General features: G+C 41.5%; 1 protein-coding gene across 5 annotated transcripts in view; it reads right to left on the reverse strand.

Annotated features, from left to right (window-relative positions):
* Positions 1 to 20750, reverse strand: part of LOC143119887 (NACHT, LRR and PYD domains-containing protein 3-like) — a 191514-nt gene that overhangs the window by 88756 nt on the left and 82008 nt on the right. For 4 of the 5 annotated variants that reach the window (XR_012986330.1, XR_012986331.1, XM_076281339.1 and 1 more), the window contains exon 1: positions 15660 to 15716. The exons of the other annotated variant lie outside the window; for it this stretch is intronic. The gene's annotated coding sequence lies outside the window, so the exon portion shown is untranslated. Of the gene's footprint in view, positions 1 to 15659; positions 15717 to 20750 lie in introns of those variants that run through there. 5 annotated transcript variants of the gene reach the window in all.

The following is a 20750-nucleotide window of genomic DNA, read 5'->3' on the forward strand; positions in this document are numbered from 1 at the left end:
TTTACTTTGTATTTGATTAATTGTTTTATTTGATGTATTTGACAATCTAACTTGTTAAGTTGTTAAGTTTACATTTAAGTTTGTTGTTTGTTTTTTGGTTAAAGGAACACTCTGATGTGGTTTGGTGTGAAGATATTGTGGGCAAAAGTTACTCCACATTTTCTTATACAATTTTCAGCAAGCCATAATAACTTAGCAATATTGCAACTGTTCGACAATTATTTTAGAAGACACCTAACAGTTTTGATCATGGTTCATACTAAATATCCATATTTATTCAGTTTTTCTGTAATATATTCTGTTAAAGAATCACTATGCAGGTCTGGTTATTCCTTCGCTGTTTTTGGGTTTTTCGCTGGATTTTGGCTCACATTTTTCACTACACAGCTCCCCCTGCAGCTTCGGTAGCAAGTGACTGCTACGCTAAACCCCCACTAGCTAGCGAGCTAGCCATCAAGAAACCAAGCTAAACACATACAGGGCTCACAATAAAACGGTTGAGCATACACATTGTTCAAGAGACTATCAAACCACATTACAAAGACGAAGTTCACCCAAGGGTAGGCTTACAATTTCAACAGCAAAGCCAAGTCAGCGTCTGTTTTGCAGTCTTCAGAGTGTCTCACTTCATGCCATTCCACAAAAGCTCGCCCTATGTTCACTCGAAACTACAATCTGACTACATTTTTGAGGCGTGCTTGGATACTTCCGCTGAGTCACATCCGGATTTACCCGGACAGAAAGTTGCATATTCGTTTTTTCCACGGAGAAGCGATAGGGGGAGATGAAGCACCCATCAAACGACCCAGAAAGTGTTGTAGAACCATCAGAACGACTCTCAACCTGCATAATTAAGGTCATTTTTGCTAAAATTGTTGCATAGTGCTTCTTTAATACACTGCATATATCTATATTGTTCTTACGTACTACTTGTTCATATTACATAGCCATATTTATTCTGCTCTTATAAGGTTACTGCTAATACACTGCACATACTTATATTTAATTTATACTACTCTAAACCACCTTCTGAAAACAACTGTACACTACTGTCTACACTTCATTATATCTTTTGTCCTGTCTATGCACCAACTACTTTATATATCACATTGCACTTTTCTGCTTTTTTGCACTTCTGGTTAGACACAAACTGCATTTTGTTGTCTCTGTACTTGTACTCCATTTTTAATTAAATTTAATTGTACATAGTAAGATTAATATGACAATGTAAAGGACTATACAGATTGTACATGAAAAGGTTGTCATACAGTATATGGATTCCCAAGAGCCCAAGCTTTCAAATGGTGTATAATATGACTATGCTACATAGCAATATGGTGCATACAATTGATTTAGAATCTTGGGGGGAGGTGGGAGAGGGGGGGAGGTGTGCCGTGGAAGGCACACTGTCTTATAACCTGGTGGGCTGTATTTTGGGCTCCAGCGCATGGCGTAATGTTCGTTATTCACCCGCGCAAAGCTTAATTCGGTATTTTGCACGTTTATTTTTTAAACATTGCGACCAGGGGTGTGGCAATTAACAACCTAGGGAGGGGCCTGGCGCGTTGTCTAAAAATCGCTATCATACACCACCTAAACCTGGTCAGAAGTCAATGGCGAGTTGTTCATATGCTATTTTAAGAGCGCATGTCAACAGTCATATTGGCAGGTGCACGCACCATCCTTATATCATTCATGAACGCACACCAGCGCACGTCCATGCAAAGCATTACAAATTGCACGATTACAATGGGAAACATAATTAGAATAAAGATATTACGAAATACTGTACATCTCATGATGAGTAGTTATTCACCATCATTTGCAAATTGGTAATGACGGTTAAAAGTGATTAGGGGAGAGGCGAGAGACACGTATGGAGCACAGCTGAAGACGCACTGTCACGAGATATAAGCAACTCCTCTGCAGGATAAATGTTGTTTTATTCAGTCATTTGAGCAATATTAGGGTAAGTGTTGCTTTTTCCAGCCTATGTTTTCGATGGTAACCCATTGTCAGTCAATAGTGAAAGTAACTGCATATAACTGTCTTCGTTGACTAACACCTTGGTGAAGTTAGTTTCACTTTGCCATTGAGTTCAAATAATAGACGAGTGCAAATGCGTGAAGGCTATGCTAGGTTTTAGTAATGCATGGTTTAAGAATGACTATTTCATATGGTCTCGCAAGCAGCCTCCTTCAAATGCGCCGTTGAATGCCAAAATACCAATGCATTTATTTGACATTACATTACATTACATTACATTACATTTGGCTGACGCATTTTTAACCAAAGCGACTAACAACATGGTAAACAGTTTAAGTTTTAGAGCGATTCTCAACAATATTCGGACAATTTAAAAAAACATAAGAATAAGTACAGTAAGAATAAGTGCATCAGTTAGTGCTGTTTTTAACAGTTACGTGTCCGTTTAAGACGGCTGGTGAGTGCTAGGATCAGCAAGACTTGTTGTAGTGTTGCTATGAGAGGAGATGTTCTCTAAAGAGCTGGGTCTTCAGGAGTTTTTTGAAAATGGAGAGGGATGTCCCTGCCCTTGTAGGAACTGGCAGTGTGTTCCACCAACGAGGAACAACAGATGAGAAAAGTTTGGATTGGCCTGAGCGTACCGGAGGTAGAGCTAGACGTCGTTCGTCTGAGGAGCGCAGCGGTCTGGAGGTAGCGTATGTCTGTATGAAGGCATCGTATGTCTGTATGAAGGCATATCGCACATTGCGCCGCTAAAGTGAATGACAGATGTCATTCTCATTGGTTTAAAATGATGTTACGCCCCAAACACAACCATATGACTGATTAAAAGACCTAGGAACACCTTGTTACGCCATGCGCTCCACTTTTGATAACGGAACCCCTCCCAATGTGAACTGGACATCCTACTAAATTTGAATAGACTTTTGACGAGTGACGATGCACTTTAGAATGTCATGATAGGGCCCGGTATTTTAAAGTACTGGACTTTGATGTAAAATAAAGAGAAATATGTTACATTACACTCTGTTCATTGTTGTTTAACTTTGTTGTCTTAAAATCCATCTCTTTCCTGTTGGACCCACCTCCAAATAACATTATCATACAGTATTTTCTACATTCTGGGAAGGTATAAGGCAACCATAGGGGTGCACTATAATCCTGACCACTTATTTTCTGGTGCGTCTGGAGTTAGCTGGCTCAGTATTGCTCAAATGCTCAGTACTTTCTTATTACCTAGCAGTGGTAATAGTAGTGGATTGGTGTTTCTATCAGTTCTATTATGAGGCACCTTCATATATCTGTGTGGTGATGGTAATTTTCATGTCGAGTGAGTCGCTTCTAGGGATCATGGCAGTGGTGTAGTCTATGTTGTGATATTCTATACTGGACTAACTGGTCAGGAGCATGACCATCACTTTATCAATCAATACTGATCTCGTATCTCTATGGTTATACAGGTAACATTCCTAGACCAACACTACGGAGTACGCCACCCACAGATAAGGAGTATTACACATGTAAGCACCTATAAAATTGACGTTTTTCAGATTAATAACCTTGCACTACCCTTTTGTTACTGTATGAATTTACTCCATGTACCAGAATGCTTTGTGATTCACTTGCTTCTGTGATTTATGACATTCTATACGTGTAAACCAATCAAATGTCTTTGTTTGTTTTGCTTTTATTTGAATTGTTTAAGCAGCAAATCATTATCTGTTATTTGTTTATGCCCGCGGAATCGCGGGTAATGTGAAGGTTCCATCTCCTCAGAGAGGAGAAGACTTGTGAGTCCCAGTCTGCCCGGAGTAAAGAGAGGTCACTGTTCCTGCTCTGTCCGCCGGTGCTGTTTCGTGGAGACTTAGCGGTGCTTTTATGTACCCCGGCCCACGAACGGTGAACTGTGCGAGTGAGTCACATTTATGGTGATCGGTTTGGTGTGGACTGGCTTCGTGTCTCTCGTCGGGTCTTGTTCAACTTGCCTCAGAGCTTACTGTTTAGCTAGTGCTACTTGTCGTTAGCTACTAGCTACTCTAGCTTTTGCTGCAGTTCTTCGGAGACGAACTCGTTTATACCTCCGGTGCTGGACCCACCGGAGCTACCCGACCTCTGAAGGACACCTGTTACCTCCGGTGCTGAGCCCACCGGAGCTACACCTTCCCCAGGACGACTGTTTCACCACCGGTGCTGAGCCCACCGGAGGTCCAACCGCCCTGCTACTGCTGGTGTCACTGGCTGCCTTGGCTAGCTCAAGGCCGCTGCTTGCCTCCCTTCTACATCGGGATAACGGTCATCGGCTTGTTGGCTGAGTGGAGTGAAACTGTTCGTGAGTACACTTACACTGATACACACACACACACACGGTCTTCGCCTTGAGCGACCGGCGAGTCGGACGGACATTGTAGCAGTTGCTACCCTGCCTTCAGCTCATAGAGTTGACTTCGCTTCAGTGCACCAACGAGCTCCAACGGCCAGCGCTTGGGTTGGGTTATGGCATCATATGATATATGATACTATTTTGTGATTTGTATATTGTTGTGATTGAATGATAGGTATATTGTATTGTTGTCTGTCTTTCACACTGGGGCTGTTTAGCTTAAGCTAACATAGCATTATATGTTAATCTTTAACATTATCATTCGTTAACGTTCGGTTTTATCCTGTTAACGTTAACCTTGAGCAGTGGCGCAAAAAGTGGGTATGCGCTACATGCGGCGCATAGGGGCGCAGCTCCATGGGGGCGCCAAAGCGATGGTAACATTTTTTTCTATATGTAGCTACTGCTGTCCGTTTCTAAATCATTTTAACATGTTCTCAATGTTCTATAACATTTTAGAGGACTAACAGGCTAGAGGCGCCCTATCTCATAAGATTCCATCTAGAATTTTGACATAGAAGAGGGAGTGGGGGCGCCGTGAGCGCTGGGCGAGCAGATAGGCCTACGAGTAGTGAGTTGCCGTCTATGGAAAAAGATGGACACAGCAAAAAAAGCTGTTGGCGACTAAAAATAGAAAAAGAAAGAGGGAAAAGGAGATGGCATGTCAAGGGATGCAACAGCAGTTAAATACGTGGACGGTGAAAGGCAACAGGTAGGATTTAAAGTGATGACGTCTGTGCTTGGAGGCTTGCAAATATGAATGTTAACAGACTAACTAGCGTTTGTTAAGCATAATGCCGATTGAAACATAGCCTATTCCATTCAGATAGCTAGGTGGCTACCATGCTCATACTGCACTTTTAATGGCCAACTGCAAACAGAAATGTCACGCTAGCAGCACCTCATTACATGTTTCCATATCCTAACAATGAAGGCTCCTTGTAATAACTTAATATTGTGTTGTCAATGTGGTGCAAACAAAGAAGGCTAGATTAGGCTTATCAGCCTTATCCATTGTGAGCAATAGCAGGCAAAAAGACGTTATGAGAACCGTTTAGACTCTTTTAAAGTGACAATGCACCATTTATCAATACTTATCAAGTATAACATCAAGTTAAACATCAAATTGGCAACATTTCTTTAAAAACGTATTCAATAGACACTAATGCACAGTAATAGTGTAAATTATTGGCCTTTTGTTTTACTTTAGTTGTTTGTGTTTGTGTTTTTTTTTTTTTTTTTTTTGGGGGGGGGGGGTTGGGGGGGCGCCAATATTGTTGTTGCATACCCCTCAAAAATGGGTAGCTGCGCCCCTGACCTTGAGTGAATTGTTCGCTCCCTGACATTTGCCAGCTTTTGGGTTGCCATTATTATTAAATAAATATTTGATTATTATATTTCATTATACTTTAGGTGTATTGGCAATTCCTTTTTTGTATGCATCCACCACTAGTGTAATTACTACTTACACATACATTATATATTTTTATTCTGTAGGAATACATTATACACTAGCCTAAGGTAAGTGTAGTATTTTTACAGTGGAGGCACCGCGCTATTACATTTATTGTCTTTAATTATTAGCCTACTGGTATTCAGGAATCTCAGCCAGCTCACCATTCCACCGCTGAGACCTTCAGGATCCTGTTTGCGCCATTGTTTAACATACTGATTGTAACTAGTACCTGTGCACACCATTAAGAAGGGGTTACACACACTATCACCATACATCACAGACGTGATACGCAGGCCTGTACCCTTCCCTTTAAATAGACACCAGCTGGACTTTTGGGATCATGACAGTGGTGTAGTCTACATTGGTGTAGTCTCAGCCGACAAGTCAGTTAAAATCAGTCGAGCTGTCATCACTGTTGAGGTGTCGTGGGCCTAATTCATTCAAACGTGGTGACATGCAACTGCACAAGTTTCCAAAAAAGTCTAAGGAGTTTGTTTTACATGATGCTGTCATCACAGAAAAGAGAAAAGAGAGGATTTCCATTAAGGATACGACCATTCTTGAAATATGAAGGACTTTTTAGAGAGTCGACATACCTCCCTTCTGGGTGCAAAATTGATTACTCAATGACTCAATTACCATTAACCTGCCCACTTGGAGGTTTCACAAAGCTGGGTACTCAATGCTTACTTGCATTATGTGTCTGTGTACTTCCTCCTGGGATGGAGTTGATGTTCGCCTTATACGGTGAAGATTTTTGGACCTTATACGTTTACTATGGATTAGGGTTGTCAACGATTATTTTTTTAATCTTGATTAATCGCTGAATTTTTATAGTTAATCGTGATTAATTGTATATTTTATCACATGATTAATTTTTTTTTTTTTATTATTTTGCATTTCTGAACTTTCCAGAAGTCCATAACAATAAGCAATTATTAGGGCCCGAGCACCGACGGTGTGCGAGGACAACCTTGCGCATCAAGAGGTGCGAAGCCCTATTGTTTTTGTAAGGATTATTATTATTATTATTATTATTATTAGTTCACCTTTTTGCTATTTTTGAGGTGGTTAACATGGTTGAAAAGTCTTGGAATTTGGCACACACATCTGGTATCACAATGGCTACACAGGCATAAAGGCTTGGCCCCGGGACTCAGTAGCGCCCCCTTAGGTGACTGATGCAGTGGTTGGCACATACTTTCAGCTAGACACACCAAATTTGGTAGGTGTGTGTATCTCCCCAAGATGAACAACTTTCGTTTGTACAATGCATTAGCCACGCCCAACAGGAAGTGAGGTAATTGAGATTTTGTGCGTTGTGGACATACATAATGTTATCCGCGAGTAGTTGAAACAGCTAACCACCAAAATCCCAACTGTTCTTACATTAGCTTACCAGCTAAGGCTCTTAGGATACATGCTGCTGACTGCTGATAACTTTGCCTGTTTAAATAGTTTTTGTCTCCGCGATTGGCTTTGTTCCCAGATAGCAAGAGGCTGGCGGACCACCAGCAGTCCACTATCTACCAATCTGATTTTGCTATCTGGGTGTTGTGGTAAGAACAAACTAGATTTGCAGGCATGCGTATTGCGCTGCAGTGTTGATGATGCTAACCTTTACACCGAGCTGAACGGTCATTCAGGCGCATTTTGTGCTGCAACTATCTACTTTGTTCCGATTCACGTGCACGTACAGAGGAGAGGAGTGTGTGTGTGTGTGTGCGTGTGTGCGTGTGTGTGTGTGTGTGTGTGCGCATGCGTGTACGAGACAGAGCCCGGGACAAGGAGAAGTCGTATCAGTGCCACTGCATGTAGGCCTTAACTCACGAAAGAAGATCATATGTACATAAAATAGAAACAAAAATAGAATTATATGAATCATTAAATGTTTACAAGGCTGGAAGTTCAACAAATATAGGCCTACTAATGTGATTGAAGTAGTTAAATGAAAAAAAAATTCATATCAATCATATTCAATAACCTAATGCCATCACAACATAGGCCTGGGTTCCAGGAAAGAACAGTTTATGTTGAATTTATCCAATATTGTGTCGGTCATATTATAGAATGATATATTGCTTGTCTTTGTTGAGTAATACAGAAGATAAAGAGCTTAAAAATAGTCGTATATCGCGTCGCAATATTGGTGAGAAATATCGCAACTAGATTATTTTCCATAATCGTTCAGTCCTAACTAGTTTACTACTTAAAAATCTCACAACTTAACATCATATCGACTCACAACATTAGGCTACAGCCGTTACAAATACCGTACGTTCTAACTATCTAATACATTAAATCAGCTAACATCATAATATCAGTGTTTACGTTGATGTGTGTCAGCTACGCTTGATGAGCTGGGGCCTGTACTACGAAGCGGGGTTACTGGCTTATCTGGGTAACTTCGAGAGTAACTTGATCACATGTGGCGTAACTTCCCGATTAACCCGTACTACGAAAGGTGGATAGGTTTTAACCGAGGTATGCTGCCATGGCAATTTACGCTGCATCTCAAACCTGTTCCGACCAGGTTATGTTCTTGGTTAACCCGAGGTTTCCGTTAACCACACCCTTTATAAGTACCACCCCTCCACTAAAAATTTCTCCCGAGACATGTCGGCGTACCTGGATGATCCATACGACATTGGAGCGCAAATCGTGAGGGACTCTCTTCGCAGGGCGAGAGGTTTTAGAGACCGCCAGAAAAATATAGCCTACCCGGACGATATTCTCTATGAAGATATAGATTGTCAGCCGAGGGAATTCGTTATCTTTGTCAGATGATCTAGGAAGACGTCTCATAGCAATGCCCGTACGTGGACATTCATGTATTCCATCGGTGATGCAAGAATACTGTATGTCCGAAAATAAATCGGACATAGGCCTACAGTAGGGGAGACCGGGGCTGGTTGGAACACTTTTCACTCTCGGTTATATTTCTCCGTCTTACAATGCGTTGAAATGGTCAAATTGTCATTAACTGAAAGCTTGGGATCTCAGCTACAAAATGTATACATTCAATGTCAACAAATGATCCCTTGTTTTGAGTTATGATTAAAGTGGTGTGCACGTGTGCCAACCTGCCCCATGCACAGGGTTGGTTGGCACATGTAGTCGGGGTTGGTTGGAACACCTATGTTATAGTCCTTTGCAGTACTCCTTATGCTTTTGTTTGAAGTGCTCATCTATATCACTACCTGTAGGGCTTTGCTGATTTCTTTTCTGTGTGTTTTTCTTCAGTAGGGCCCACCATCAAGACCAATTTGGTCCCTACCGATTTTTTTTACTTCAAATGTTTAAAAATTTCTGAAATGCTTCCAAATGTAAAACTATGTTCAGTAATTATAATAACAATGTTAAAATAAAGATTGATAATGTTTTTTGGTGTAAAATACAAAGTTTATAGATTTGTCACAAAATAGCCATAGAGAATGTATGTGCCAACCAACCCCAAAATCAGTGTGCCAACCTGCCCCGCCCACATTAGGTCAAACTTTTTTGCACCAATGCTGTTAGCCTGCTAATATCAGTCACCTCAGGTTTTTAAACTTCATTTTAAATTATAGATGAGTCCCCTAGCAATCAATTATTTATAATGAATATTTTTTATATATCCCTAACTATTACCCTTCTAGGATGTATTTAGTGGGAGGTGCATATTCTAAGTTTTGACACTACAAAATCAAAAAGTTGTTCTCACCTAAAGGGTTAATGACCTGGAGACCAGTTACACAAAGATTGTTAAGGCGGAGCAAGATACTTCGTTGTAGTTCATGTCTATGGGCGCGAAATGGGGATCGAATCCTGTCTGCATAAAGAGGCGTGTCGATGACGTATTGATGAGCGTACATTGCAACCCGCCAACAGCAGCGGCATAAATAACCTGCGCACACCTGATATAAAGTCGATTTTCTCCAGACTGGAATGCTCAAAAATGCTAAAAATGTACCTGAAATGTTCACAAGGGTTTGAGGATCATGAAAACGTGCCCGAAATTCACATTCCTAACTCTATAGATCTAAGACCTTAGCATATGTGGTAAAATTCTGAGCTATGCCCATAGACTTCAATGGAGCAGTCGCTGCCTCTGCTCTGCATAAAGGGGGATTATGACCCCCCCCCCCCCTCGTGCGATCCGGGTTCCCGGAAGTGGCTCCTGATGAAGTATCTTGCTCCGCCTTAACAATCTTTGAGTTACATACGTGAGTTTACTCTACTCAATAAGGCCGTCAGTTTAGTGTTGGAATTTTGTTGCAGCTCCCTCTAGTAGCCTGGATATTAACAGTGTTCTAACCTGCCCCTGTTCCAACCAGCCCCGGTCTCCCCTATGCTAAACATCTGAGCAAGAATAGCCTAAAATAAATCGGACATAGCCTACAGTAGGCCTAATAAATTAAAATCACAATTTTAACAAACTTGTTGAATTGAATGTCATATTACTGTACCCTGCACATAAAGGCTACACATTTCCACAGCACCAGAATCCGACCGAATGCCTCCCTCAACCCCCTCCATAATCGGCCTTCCACTATTATTTGCGATGGCCAACTCTTCTGCTACTGTAAAACACTCTGGTGCCTTTCCTCCTACAGTAGTGTTCAAAGACACCTTTTTCTTGTTAGCTGTAAAACAGAGGCCAAGTGAAGGCTATAAGATAGGCCTACATGTTTTCATAATTAAGAAATATTAATGCAAGATATAACTATATAAACCTACTATTCTGAATAATGTTTTTGTGTTTCATTTTCACCTGCTGCCATGTGCGTTTGGCAATGGTGTTGCATCTGAAATGTTCACAGGATTAGGCATACACTAAATCAGTCAATGGGGGCTACTTAAACATTAAATTATCCTTATTACTGTAATCTATATGCCCACTTCTGAATTGGGTTGCATCTGTAGGCCTTTCTATGAACTCAAAATAGGCTATTTAATTATTTCAACTCATTTCAGACATTCCGCAAGCTACTAATTCTCCGTAACACATATGTGGGAATAAAACTTTACTTTTAGGCATTTAGGCTACCCGATCTGCAATACGTTGCCAACAGCCTTGCTTTGTTCACTGCCGACATATTTTTGTCGTAGAGTGGGTTTTAATTCCTCATAACTTGTCATAATAATTGTGCATTCCTCATCCGTAAAATAAGGTGATCGCGTCATCATTGAAAGTGGTGACTTGCGCTGCAACCCGCCCCTTTTATGTGAACGCGCACAAACTCCAATTAGGTTAACCCTGGCTCAACAAATCAACTTCATAATCAGCGTCGTAGTACCGATTAACACCACTTAAGATAACCAGGTTTTGTCAACCCTGGTTTAACAAAGTAACCCTGGGTTACATCTGGGTAGGTTAAGCTCCCTTCGTAGTACAGGCCCCTGTGGGGTATACTACGAAGCACGTTAGACATATCTAGGCTATGTAGACATATCGAGGCTTGACAAAGCCTTGACTCAGGGGTATACGTTAAGTGATACTACGATAGCAGTTATGTGATATATTTGTCAAACTAGGCTTTCAGCTCAGATCTGTGCGCGTTCTCGGTGTTGGGATGACGTTGGCCAATCGTGAAACGTGGAGACGCACAAGATCGCCTCTATTTAAAAACAATTACTTCCGCATTCATGAGCGATAGCTTAATCTACACTGCGGTCTTTTTTGTGTCTATAACATCTTTTTTGTGTCTATAACATCAAATAAATCAATTGTCATCAGTTGTTGTATGGTATGCACGTCCATAGTGGGATATTTGCACGCACAGCACTATTAAAGTAACCTGGCCCTAGCCAGATGAATTTCGCTCCGCCTAGCTCAAAGTCAAAGTCAAAGTCAAAGTTAGCTTTATTGTCAATTTCTTCACATGTTCCAGACATACAAAGAGATCGAAATTACGTTTCTCACTATCCCACGGTGGAGACAAGACATATTTTACCAATTTTAAGTCCACAGACAAACATAACATTCAAGTAAACAAAAAAGTAAGTAAATAAGTAAATAAGAGGGCACATATAATGGAAAAATAAGAGCAGCAAAATTTGGTTGAAATTGTGCATAGACAGTCAATAAAATAAAATACTAGTGCAAAGTCAGGCCAATAAAAGGCTGAGGTAGTTCTGTTTGACCTAAGTAAGAAATAAAGTGGCATAGTGGTGCAAGTTATGTAAGAGCAGCAGAAGTGTTGTGTTTTCAGGACAACAACAACAAGTTGCAAGTGTACAAGTGTGCAAGTGGAGTGGTGCAGGCGGCCATTGTGGGTCCAATGTCCAGGATGTTATGTAGCTGAGGGTGGAGGGGGAAGAGGAGGGAGAGAGTTCAGCATCCTAACAGCTTGGTGTATGAAGCTGTTGGTGAGTCTGGTAGTGCGGGAGCGCACTACCAGAAAAAACTATCAAAAAATGCTTGCATATGATTGAATAAGCCACTTGTCCGTCATCTATTGACGTGCTACTTCAACCACTCACATCGAAGCCAACCCGTGACGCTGATAACAGTCTCACAGTCGCTTCTACGCTATGTCACATCTATGAAACTCCCGCCCTGCGTCCTGATTGGCTAAACCATGAAGTTGGTTGGAGAAATCACTCTCAATGGAAGAGGTTCCAGATGGATGTGAGTGAAGCTAGGCGGAGCTAAGCGGAACGACATTCATCTGGCGAGAGTCAGGTTACTATTAAAGCGCATTCGAGATCCAAAATGTTAGTAGAGGCGGAGCTCCACCTGTAAGATATATGACAGATTTCTACACGTGAGATAACTTCGTTTTTAAGACAATTGATTGGTCAGTGTGCGGTAGATTACACGATTTTAGCTATAACCTCCCGACCAGGTTTGGTTGACAGCATAAGATACCATGGTGATATAGCGACACTAAAACAGATCCACTTTCGTGTCACAGCATAGCCTTGCTTTGAGCGCAACATACCTCGCTAACCCACTAATCGAGATTCGTAGTACAAGCCCCTGGTGTTAATAACTGGATGCTTTCGGTTCAGATGTTGAATCATTGTTGACGTGCTGTTTGTCTTTGCAGTGGAAACATTGCACCTTGTCTTCTTTTGCACCTGTCTCTGTCATCTCGCCCACTTAATTCTGAAAGTGGTGTGTGCGTCAGATCGTCAAATCGAAGGCAATCTAGCACTGAGAGGAAGAGTGTAGACGAAGAGGAATAGGGTGAGGAAGAGTTAGCAAGTAGAGCATGTAAACAAAGAAAAGGATCATATTTATGTATGAGATGAGGTTTGAGCAACATTGGTTTTATAGATTGAGTTAAGTCACGAGACATGTTCAAATTAATGCAAGGTCTATGAATGGATACGTTATTAAGTGACATTCGTTTTTTGTCATAACAAGTTAGGGTTAGGATTAGGGTTGGGTTTAGGGTTACTTTTAGAGCTATGGTTAGGGTTAGGATTAGGGTTGGGGTTAGAATTAGGGTAGAGGGATTAGGATTAGGTTTCATGTGTCATACTCATAACAGTGTCATGTGTTCATGACAGTGTCATGTCACTCTTATGTCGATACTGTCAAGTAAAGTGTTACCGTATGTTCATGTACTGTAAAGTATCCTCTAATCCTACTCAAACAATATTTCTGACAAATGAAAAAAAGACACTCTATCCATAGAAAACTTTTTGTCAAATGTGTTTTGCATTGAGTTCATTAGTGTATAATTGATTCAAACATATTCAGATCATTTGATGGATGTCTTTGTTATTTGACAACACAATAGAGTTAATAAATATGACTGAAGTGTTTCATTTTGCAAAAGATCTGAGACATTGGATGTGCTGTTATGTGTGTGTGTTTAACAAACGGGGCCTAAAGCAACTAAAAAAAAAACAAATGGATTTCAACATTTCTCAGAATAGTGAAGTTTATGTCTCAACCAGTAGCTTCAGATCCTCTAAATCTAGTGTTGATAACTACATCCTCAAAAGATTGCCTTTGTCAGCATCTTGCGTGTGCAAAACGGGAAGTTTGATTTATCTGACACTAGAGCAACGCAAAGTACAGAGAGTTCCCCTGGAGTAACTTGGGACCAAATGCCCTACCCAGGTCCCCAACGGTGGCAGCCAGGAATCAATTCCAAAATGTTCCACTTGAAAGCCCAGTTTTCTAACCACTACACCATCCCCACCCCTTCTGTTGATGGACCTGAGGGGCTTTATTCACATTTGTGTGTCCAAAAAGGAAGCAGCCCTTTACATCAGCAGTTTCCCATCCTGTCCACTTTATGCACATATCTCCCAGGGTCTTCTGCAGGCCAACTGTGTCTTTAAAGGTGAGATAGAATTGATGAACAAGATGTTCACTTCCTCTCCACAACATTACCACTATATTAGAGGTAATGGTTCTTAGTTTCACCGTTTACCACTGGGGGTGCTGTTAGCCAGGAGTTACAATGCTGCTTACTGCTTACAATGTTTCAAATAGAACGTGTTGACCCACAACAACATTTTGACCCAAAGCAAAAGTGTTTGACTTGAAATGAAAGGAAAGAGGATGGGTTCACAATCATTTCTTAAGACTTTTTTTGTGCTCAAAACTGTGTTTTTGCTTGGAATTTTTTACTTCTTGCTTGCACTAAAAAGACACAAAACTCCATTCACTGCCACTGCATCAAATTAATGTAAGTGTCTTACCTAAATGTCCAGTGTTGCAGACCCCAATGTTCAGGAAGTGTATAAAATGTGTGTGTGCACAGACCGAGCATTTGTATGTGAGCAGAGAGACACCCACATATTTTCCTGTCAACAGTCAATGGGAGGAGCATTTGGTTGAGTATATTTGTTTCCTTTTTCATCAAATATTTAAGTTTACAAGGTAAGTTAAGGTATTTATATAGCACAAATAGCTGCCACCCAAAGCACTCCACACACCCAGGGATGGATTACTGCACGGGCCTACCGGGCCCAGGCCCAGGGGCCCAAGAGGTCAGGGGGCCCTGAAGCCCAAGCCTTTGCATGGAATCATTGCCTCAATATCAACAAATCAGGATGTAGGCTATGAATCTGATTGAATTTAGTATTGGCCATCCCCAAAATGGACCAGAATACAGGAAATCACATCAAACTAATTCTGGGGGAGGACCCCCAAACCCCCCCTCCCACATATACGACAATTAGTGGGGGGCCCTTAATACATCTGGGCCCAGGGGCCCGACAGTTCATAATCCGCCCATGCACACCGACTCAACTTTTGGACAAAACATTATAAACTTAAGCCGCAGACGCCAATTCGCCATTGTTCCTCCACACACAGACATCAAGACATAAATAGACACATTAACAGATATTAAAAACTACAAAATAAAACAAACAAAAAGGTAAGATACATTTATACTCTCTCAAGCATAGTGGCTACTCAAAGTGTTTGACACAAATAAAGACATCATCAGTAATAAGTTCATGAGCAATGGTGACTCTTGACATTGAACAACACACAGTCGCATGTTGGTGTTGAACCTCCATCATAGACCACAAACCACTTCCTTTGTTCACATTCATGTTGGCAAATTCTTAGAACATCTAAGCAAGCATGCCTCAGACCTTTGTAAAACAGTTATACACACATGGACATCACTCTTTCAAATTAGCATCAACACAACACCCTGATGTACTTTCATTTTGCCATAAAGGCTTCAATGAAAGATTGTTCTCATAGTACATCTACTCACATTTCAATCACTTGTTTTTTTAAGACTTTAAAAAGTGTGCCTTCATTTTTGTTCTTTTGTTCTTATGCTTGTAATTTTTAATTTCTTGTTTGCATTAAAAATATACAAAATTCCATTCACTGCCACTGAATAAAATAGATGTAAGTGAGTGTCTTACCTAACTGCCCAGTGTTGCAGACCCCAATGTTCAGGAAGTGAATAAAATGTGTGTGTGTGTGTGCACAGACAGAGCATTTGTATGTGAGCAGAAACACACCCACATTTCCTGTCAACAGTCAGTGGGAGGAGCACTTGGTTGAGTATATTTGTTTCCTTTTTCATCAAATAGTTAAGCTTACAAGGTAAGGTAAGGTATGTTTATTTACATCGCACAAATAGCTGCCACCCAAAGCACTCCACACACAGACATCAAGACAAACAGACACATTAAGAAATAATTGGCAATAAACAGAAACCAAATGCCGGGCAGAGCGACGTGACTCACAAGATTACCCTTAAATTACAGTATATTTATACTCTTTCAAGTAGGGTTGCCAACAGTCCCAAATTGTCCGGGACATCCCGTATGTTGTGTGATTTTGATTTGTCCCATCAGCGACTGTTGTCTGTTAGGCAATTTATTGTAGCCTGCTAACCAATGTGCACAATGCAACCAAACATAATTTCTGAAATGATTTCTTCATTTATAATATGAGAAATGTCTCCATGTAGGGTAGTGTCAAATAATGAAGTGATAGCAGGTAGATCATGTAGAACATGTCACATGAGCCACACCCAAAGATTGTTAAGGCGGAGCAAGATACTTCATCAGGAGACATTTCCGGGAACCCGGATCGCACGAGGGGGGGCTCAAAATCCCCCTTTATGCAGAGCAGAGGCAGCGACTGCTCCATTGAAGTCTATAGGCATAGCTCAGAATTTTACCACATATGCTAAGGTCTTAGTTCTATAGAGTTAGGAATGTCAAATTCGGGCACGTTTTCATGATCCTCAAACCCTTGTGAACATTTCAGGTACATTTGTAGCATTTTTGAGCATTCCACTCTGGAGAAAATCGACTTTATAGCAGGTGTGCGCCGGTTATTTATGCTGCTGCTCTTGGCAGTTTGCAACGTACGCTCATCAATACGTCATTGACACGCCTCTTTATGCAGACAGGATTCGATCCCCATTTCGCGCCCATAGACATGAACTACGACGAAGTATCTTGCTCCGCCTTAACAATCTTTGCCACACCGATGAGGGCACATCCCGTATTTTGGGCGATTTTGATTTGTCAGCCTTGTCTACTGTGGTTGTCAGTGGCCAATAGTAGGCTACTGTAAACGCACCTGGAACAAAGTGTCCAGTGCCGCTGCTACCACCACGCGCATCTCGCACTGTGCGTAGGGCACCAAGGGACAGACCCGCTCAGGGAGCACCACAATTTAGACAGACTAGCTTTACTGCAAACTTCTTTTCACTCTTCTTAGAGAATGTTTACAATGTCAAAACGCACCAATAGCATCTTACATAAGGATGATACTTTTTGGGTACTCTCGCAGTCTCCATTATGCATCAGATCTAACTTGAACGTTATCCTTGAATTTCTCCTTCGGGATTAATAAAGTATTGTACCATTTGATGCGACACACACAGTTGTCCAATCAAAGGTTTATTCGCGGAAGCGGGAATCAGCCTAACACATAGACACCATTACATAGGAAACACAAGGGAAGTCAATAAAACAAGCACGATATACGAACAGGGTAGTCACATACAATACACCGGGTAAAACACACGAGGTACAACGTAAAGAAAGACTACAAAAGCTAACACATACATGACATGGTAAACGCAATTATACTCACTAAAACTGACATTACACAAACCAGCATTCACACACGTTGCATTCTGGGAGGATAGCACTCAGTCCGGAAGACACAGACGTTACAGTATCTATCTATCTATTTATCCATCCTACTCGTCTTAATTGAGAACGCGTCTGAACGTGCGGCAGGTTCCAGCTGGCTTGTCATTATTGATAATGGATTTTTCCTTTTTAATATGATAAACTTTTAAAAGGAAATCATGAGGACAACAAAAACAACGACATTGCGGAGTTATCCGGTTCCCACTACTGCCCATTTATAAAATGTGAGAGGGCACTTTGACTGGCTGCACGCACTGTGATTTGGACTGTGATAGAATATGAAGAGAGGTCTTTGCATTTGTGTAATGGAATTGGTGAGTCTTGAAGTCTTCAATAATTTGTTTACCTTTAACTAAGCATTTACGTGAAGCACATGATATGCCAATTGAAATACATTCCACTCAGGTAGCTAGGTGGCTACCAGGTTCATAATTGCAAACAGAAAGCATCATCTCATTGCATGATTCTATTTCCAAAGGAATGAAGGTTGAAATACCAACTTAATAGTGTGCTTATCATAATAAATACTGTGTTATACATGTGGCATAAACAATGTTAGAGTTTGTGGACTAGCCATATATTTACAGTTTTTTCTGATTGCTTAAGCACATTTTTTGTAACTATGGCTCTCACCCAATCAGCAAAACATTGTAGTTCTCTTGCAAAAGCTAACACACCTTGCTTAACTCTTCACACCTTCGTAAAAATGGTGTTTTCGTATCAAACAGTAAACACAAGCCATCACAATAGTAAGCACACAATGTGCCAACTACACACTGATGGTCTGAATAAAAAACACATCTGGCTTTTGCTTTCTCTGTGCACAAGGTAGACTATGTCAGTTTGAGGTCATACTTTTGTCATAGTTCTGTAAACATACAGGGATCCAAACAAGTATTGGTATTTATTTACACACATCAAAACAAACACAAAATAGCAATTTCACTGAGACAAAACAAATCAGTCTACATCGGGTCGTCTCTCTCAAAATTCTGTCTACATCACATGCAATGTCCTCGTCCAAGGCACCGGGAAAAATATATTCTGGAATGACGTATCCAGGCCTGACATGACAATATCCCTACATGTAGACTGTTTTTTGTCTGTAAAAGGGCTATTTCTTTCTCTTCTCACTCTTCCTGCTCACTCCATTGTACCCATTGTACATTACCTGTGGCTTATTTATAGTGCTTAGGCTGATTGCAAAGTGGACTAATTATCTAAAACAGTTTTCACATGAGAAAGTGTGCCAGAGAGTTGGCAAAATAGTGTAAATAATAGCCATTGTGCCTACAGTTGTGCAAAGTGTGTGTTACAAAATTGCAAACTGAGTGCAAAGCAGTGTTTGTGCTTTTAGCTTTGCGAACTCAGTGAGTGGTTTTGCTATAAGTATTAATAGTTTTAGAAATTGTGCTATAAGAATCACAGTTGTGTTTAAACATTCAGAAAAAACTGTAAATGGAGCTGGCAAAATCTTATGAATGTGTAGTAGGCAATGTCCTTAAAGTGACAGTGCACCATTTACAAATAAGTATTTCTTAAGAAAATTATATTTACAAACAAAATTACTTTGTCATTATTATCATTTATCATCTGAATAAAACAATGGGTTTTTTTTTTGTTTGGGGGGGGGGGGGGGTGCTGAAAGTGTCCCTCATTTGGGGTTGAGAAAGTTGGCAACCCAAGCAAAGTGTTTGACACAAATAAAGACATCATTAATAAGTCCATGGGCAATGGTGACTCTTGCCTTTAAACAACACACAGTCACATGTTGGTGTTGAACCTCCATCATAGACCAAAAACCTGTAACGCTTTACACTGAATCCAGCCATGTTGTTACAGCAGTGGAATGTTAAAGCGTTGTAAGAGCCACTGCTGTGACAACATGGCTGGCTTCAGTGTAAAGCGTTACAGTAAGAGTGACTGCTCTAACAACATGGCTGGTCTCAGTGTCCACAAACCACTTCCGTTGTTCACATTCATGTTGGCAAATTCTTAGAACATCTAAGCAAGCATGCCTCAGACCTTTAGAAAACAGTTATACACACATGGACATCACTCTTTGAAATTAGCATCAATACAGCACCCTGATGTACTTTCATTTTGCCATAAAGGCTTCAATGAAAGATTGTTCTTATACAGTACATCTACTCATATTTCAATGAAACAGAACAGAAAATAGTTTCCCAGCACTGTAAACCCAAACAGTCAGCCTATAAATTAATAACTATAGGTCCCATATTATCTTCTTTCCCACAAAATGAGATAGTTGTCTGAGGTGTAAATGTATAGTTTGGGTCCAAACAGCATAGAGCACCACAGCACCTTTCTCAAGCCTGTCTAAGCAGCTGTGACAACATGACGTTGTAAGAGCCACTGCTCACCCTCCCCCACTCTGTCTGTCTCGGGGGTGTGCCAACACGAGTATGACTTTGTGCTACTATGGCAACTGTTGAACATGAACCCAGGAAGTAAACTGGCTGCAAGAGTATGGTGGCCAGGTGGCCATTCCGAACAGCAATTTTAGTATTTTGTGCTTCTTCAAGTACCTCTGGCATGTGGTGGAGTCAGGGAACCGTGGGGGGGGATAGTTGGGTGGAGTCAGGGAACCGTGGGGGGGGGGGGGGATAGAACCGTGGGGGGGGGAGATAGTTGGGTGGAGTCAGGGAACCGTGGGGGGGGGGTAGTTGGGTGGCGGACTGGCCAGCTGTGGCTTATTTGTTGAGGCCTGATTACTGGTTGCAGCGGGTTGTTGGATCACACGTGATTGGTAGGAAGGGGCGAGAGGTGTGTTGATAGGCCAGTGTGAGTGTGCTGGTGGGGGGAGGTTCCTTCAGTGTCTCTGGCCTGGTTTTGTGTGTTGCAGCATGGTGGTGGTGGATCGCTATAGCGGACTGGTGGATGGACTATATCGCCGGCTGGACAAGCAGTTTTCAGGCAGACAGGCCTCTGGTTGAGTCCTGAGAAGGGGTGCAGACTGCTTGATCCGGGAACGCCACTGGCCACGACGACGTTGGGGAGGACATCGGAATAACGGAATTACGGGCAGCCGTGGCCTACTGGTTAGCGCTTCGGACCTGTAACCGGAGGGTTGACGGTTCGAACCCCGACCAGTAGGCGCGGCTGAAGTGCCCTTGAGCAAGGCGCCTAACCCCTCACTGTTCCCCGAGCGCCGCTGTCATTGCAGGGAGCTCACTGCGCCGGGATTAGTGTGTACTTCACCTCACTGTGTGCTGAGAAACACTGTGTGTTTCACTAATTCACGGATTGGGATAAATGCAGAGACCAAATTTCCCTCACGGGATCAAAAGAGTATATATACTTATACTTATAAAG

The sequence above is a fragment of the Alosa pseudoharengus genome, unplaced genomic scaffold, assembly GCF_046254945.1.
Source record: "Alosa pseudoharengus isolate Yale_2024_CS ecotype anadromous, Long Island Sound unplaced genomic scaffold, YU_APseudo_1.1 YU_APseudo_1.1_scf_1, whole genome shotgun sequence".
Taxonomy (NCBI): Eukaryota; Metazoa; Chordata; class Actinopteri; order Clupeiformes; family Clupeidae; genus Alosa; species Alosa pseudoharengus.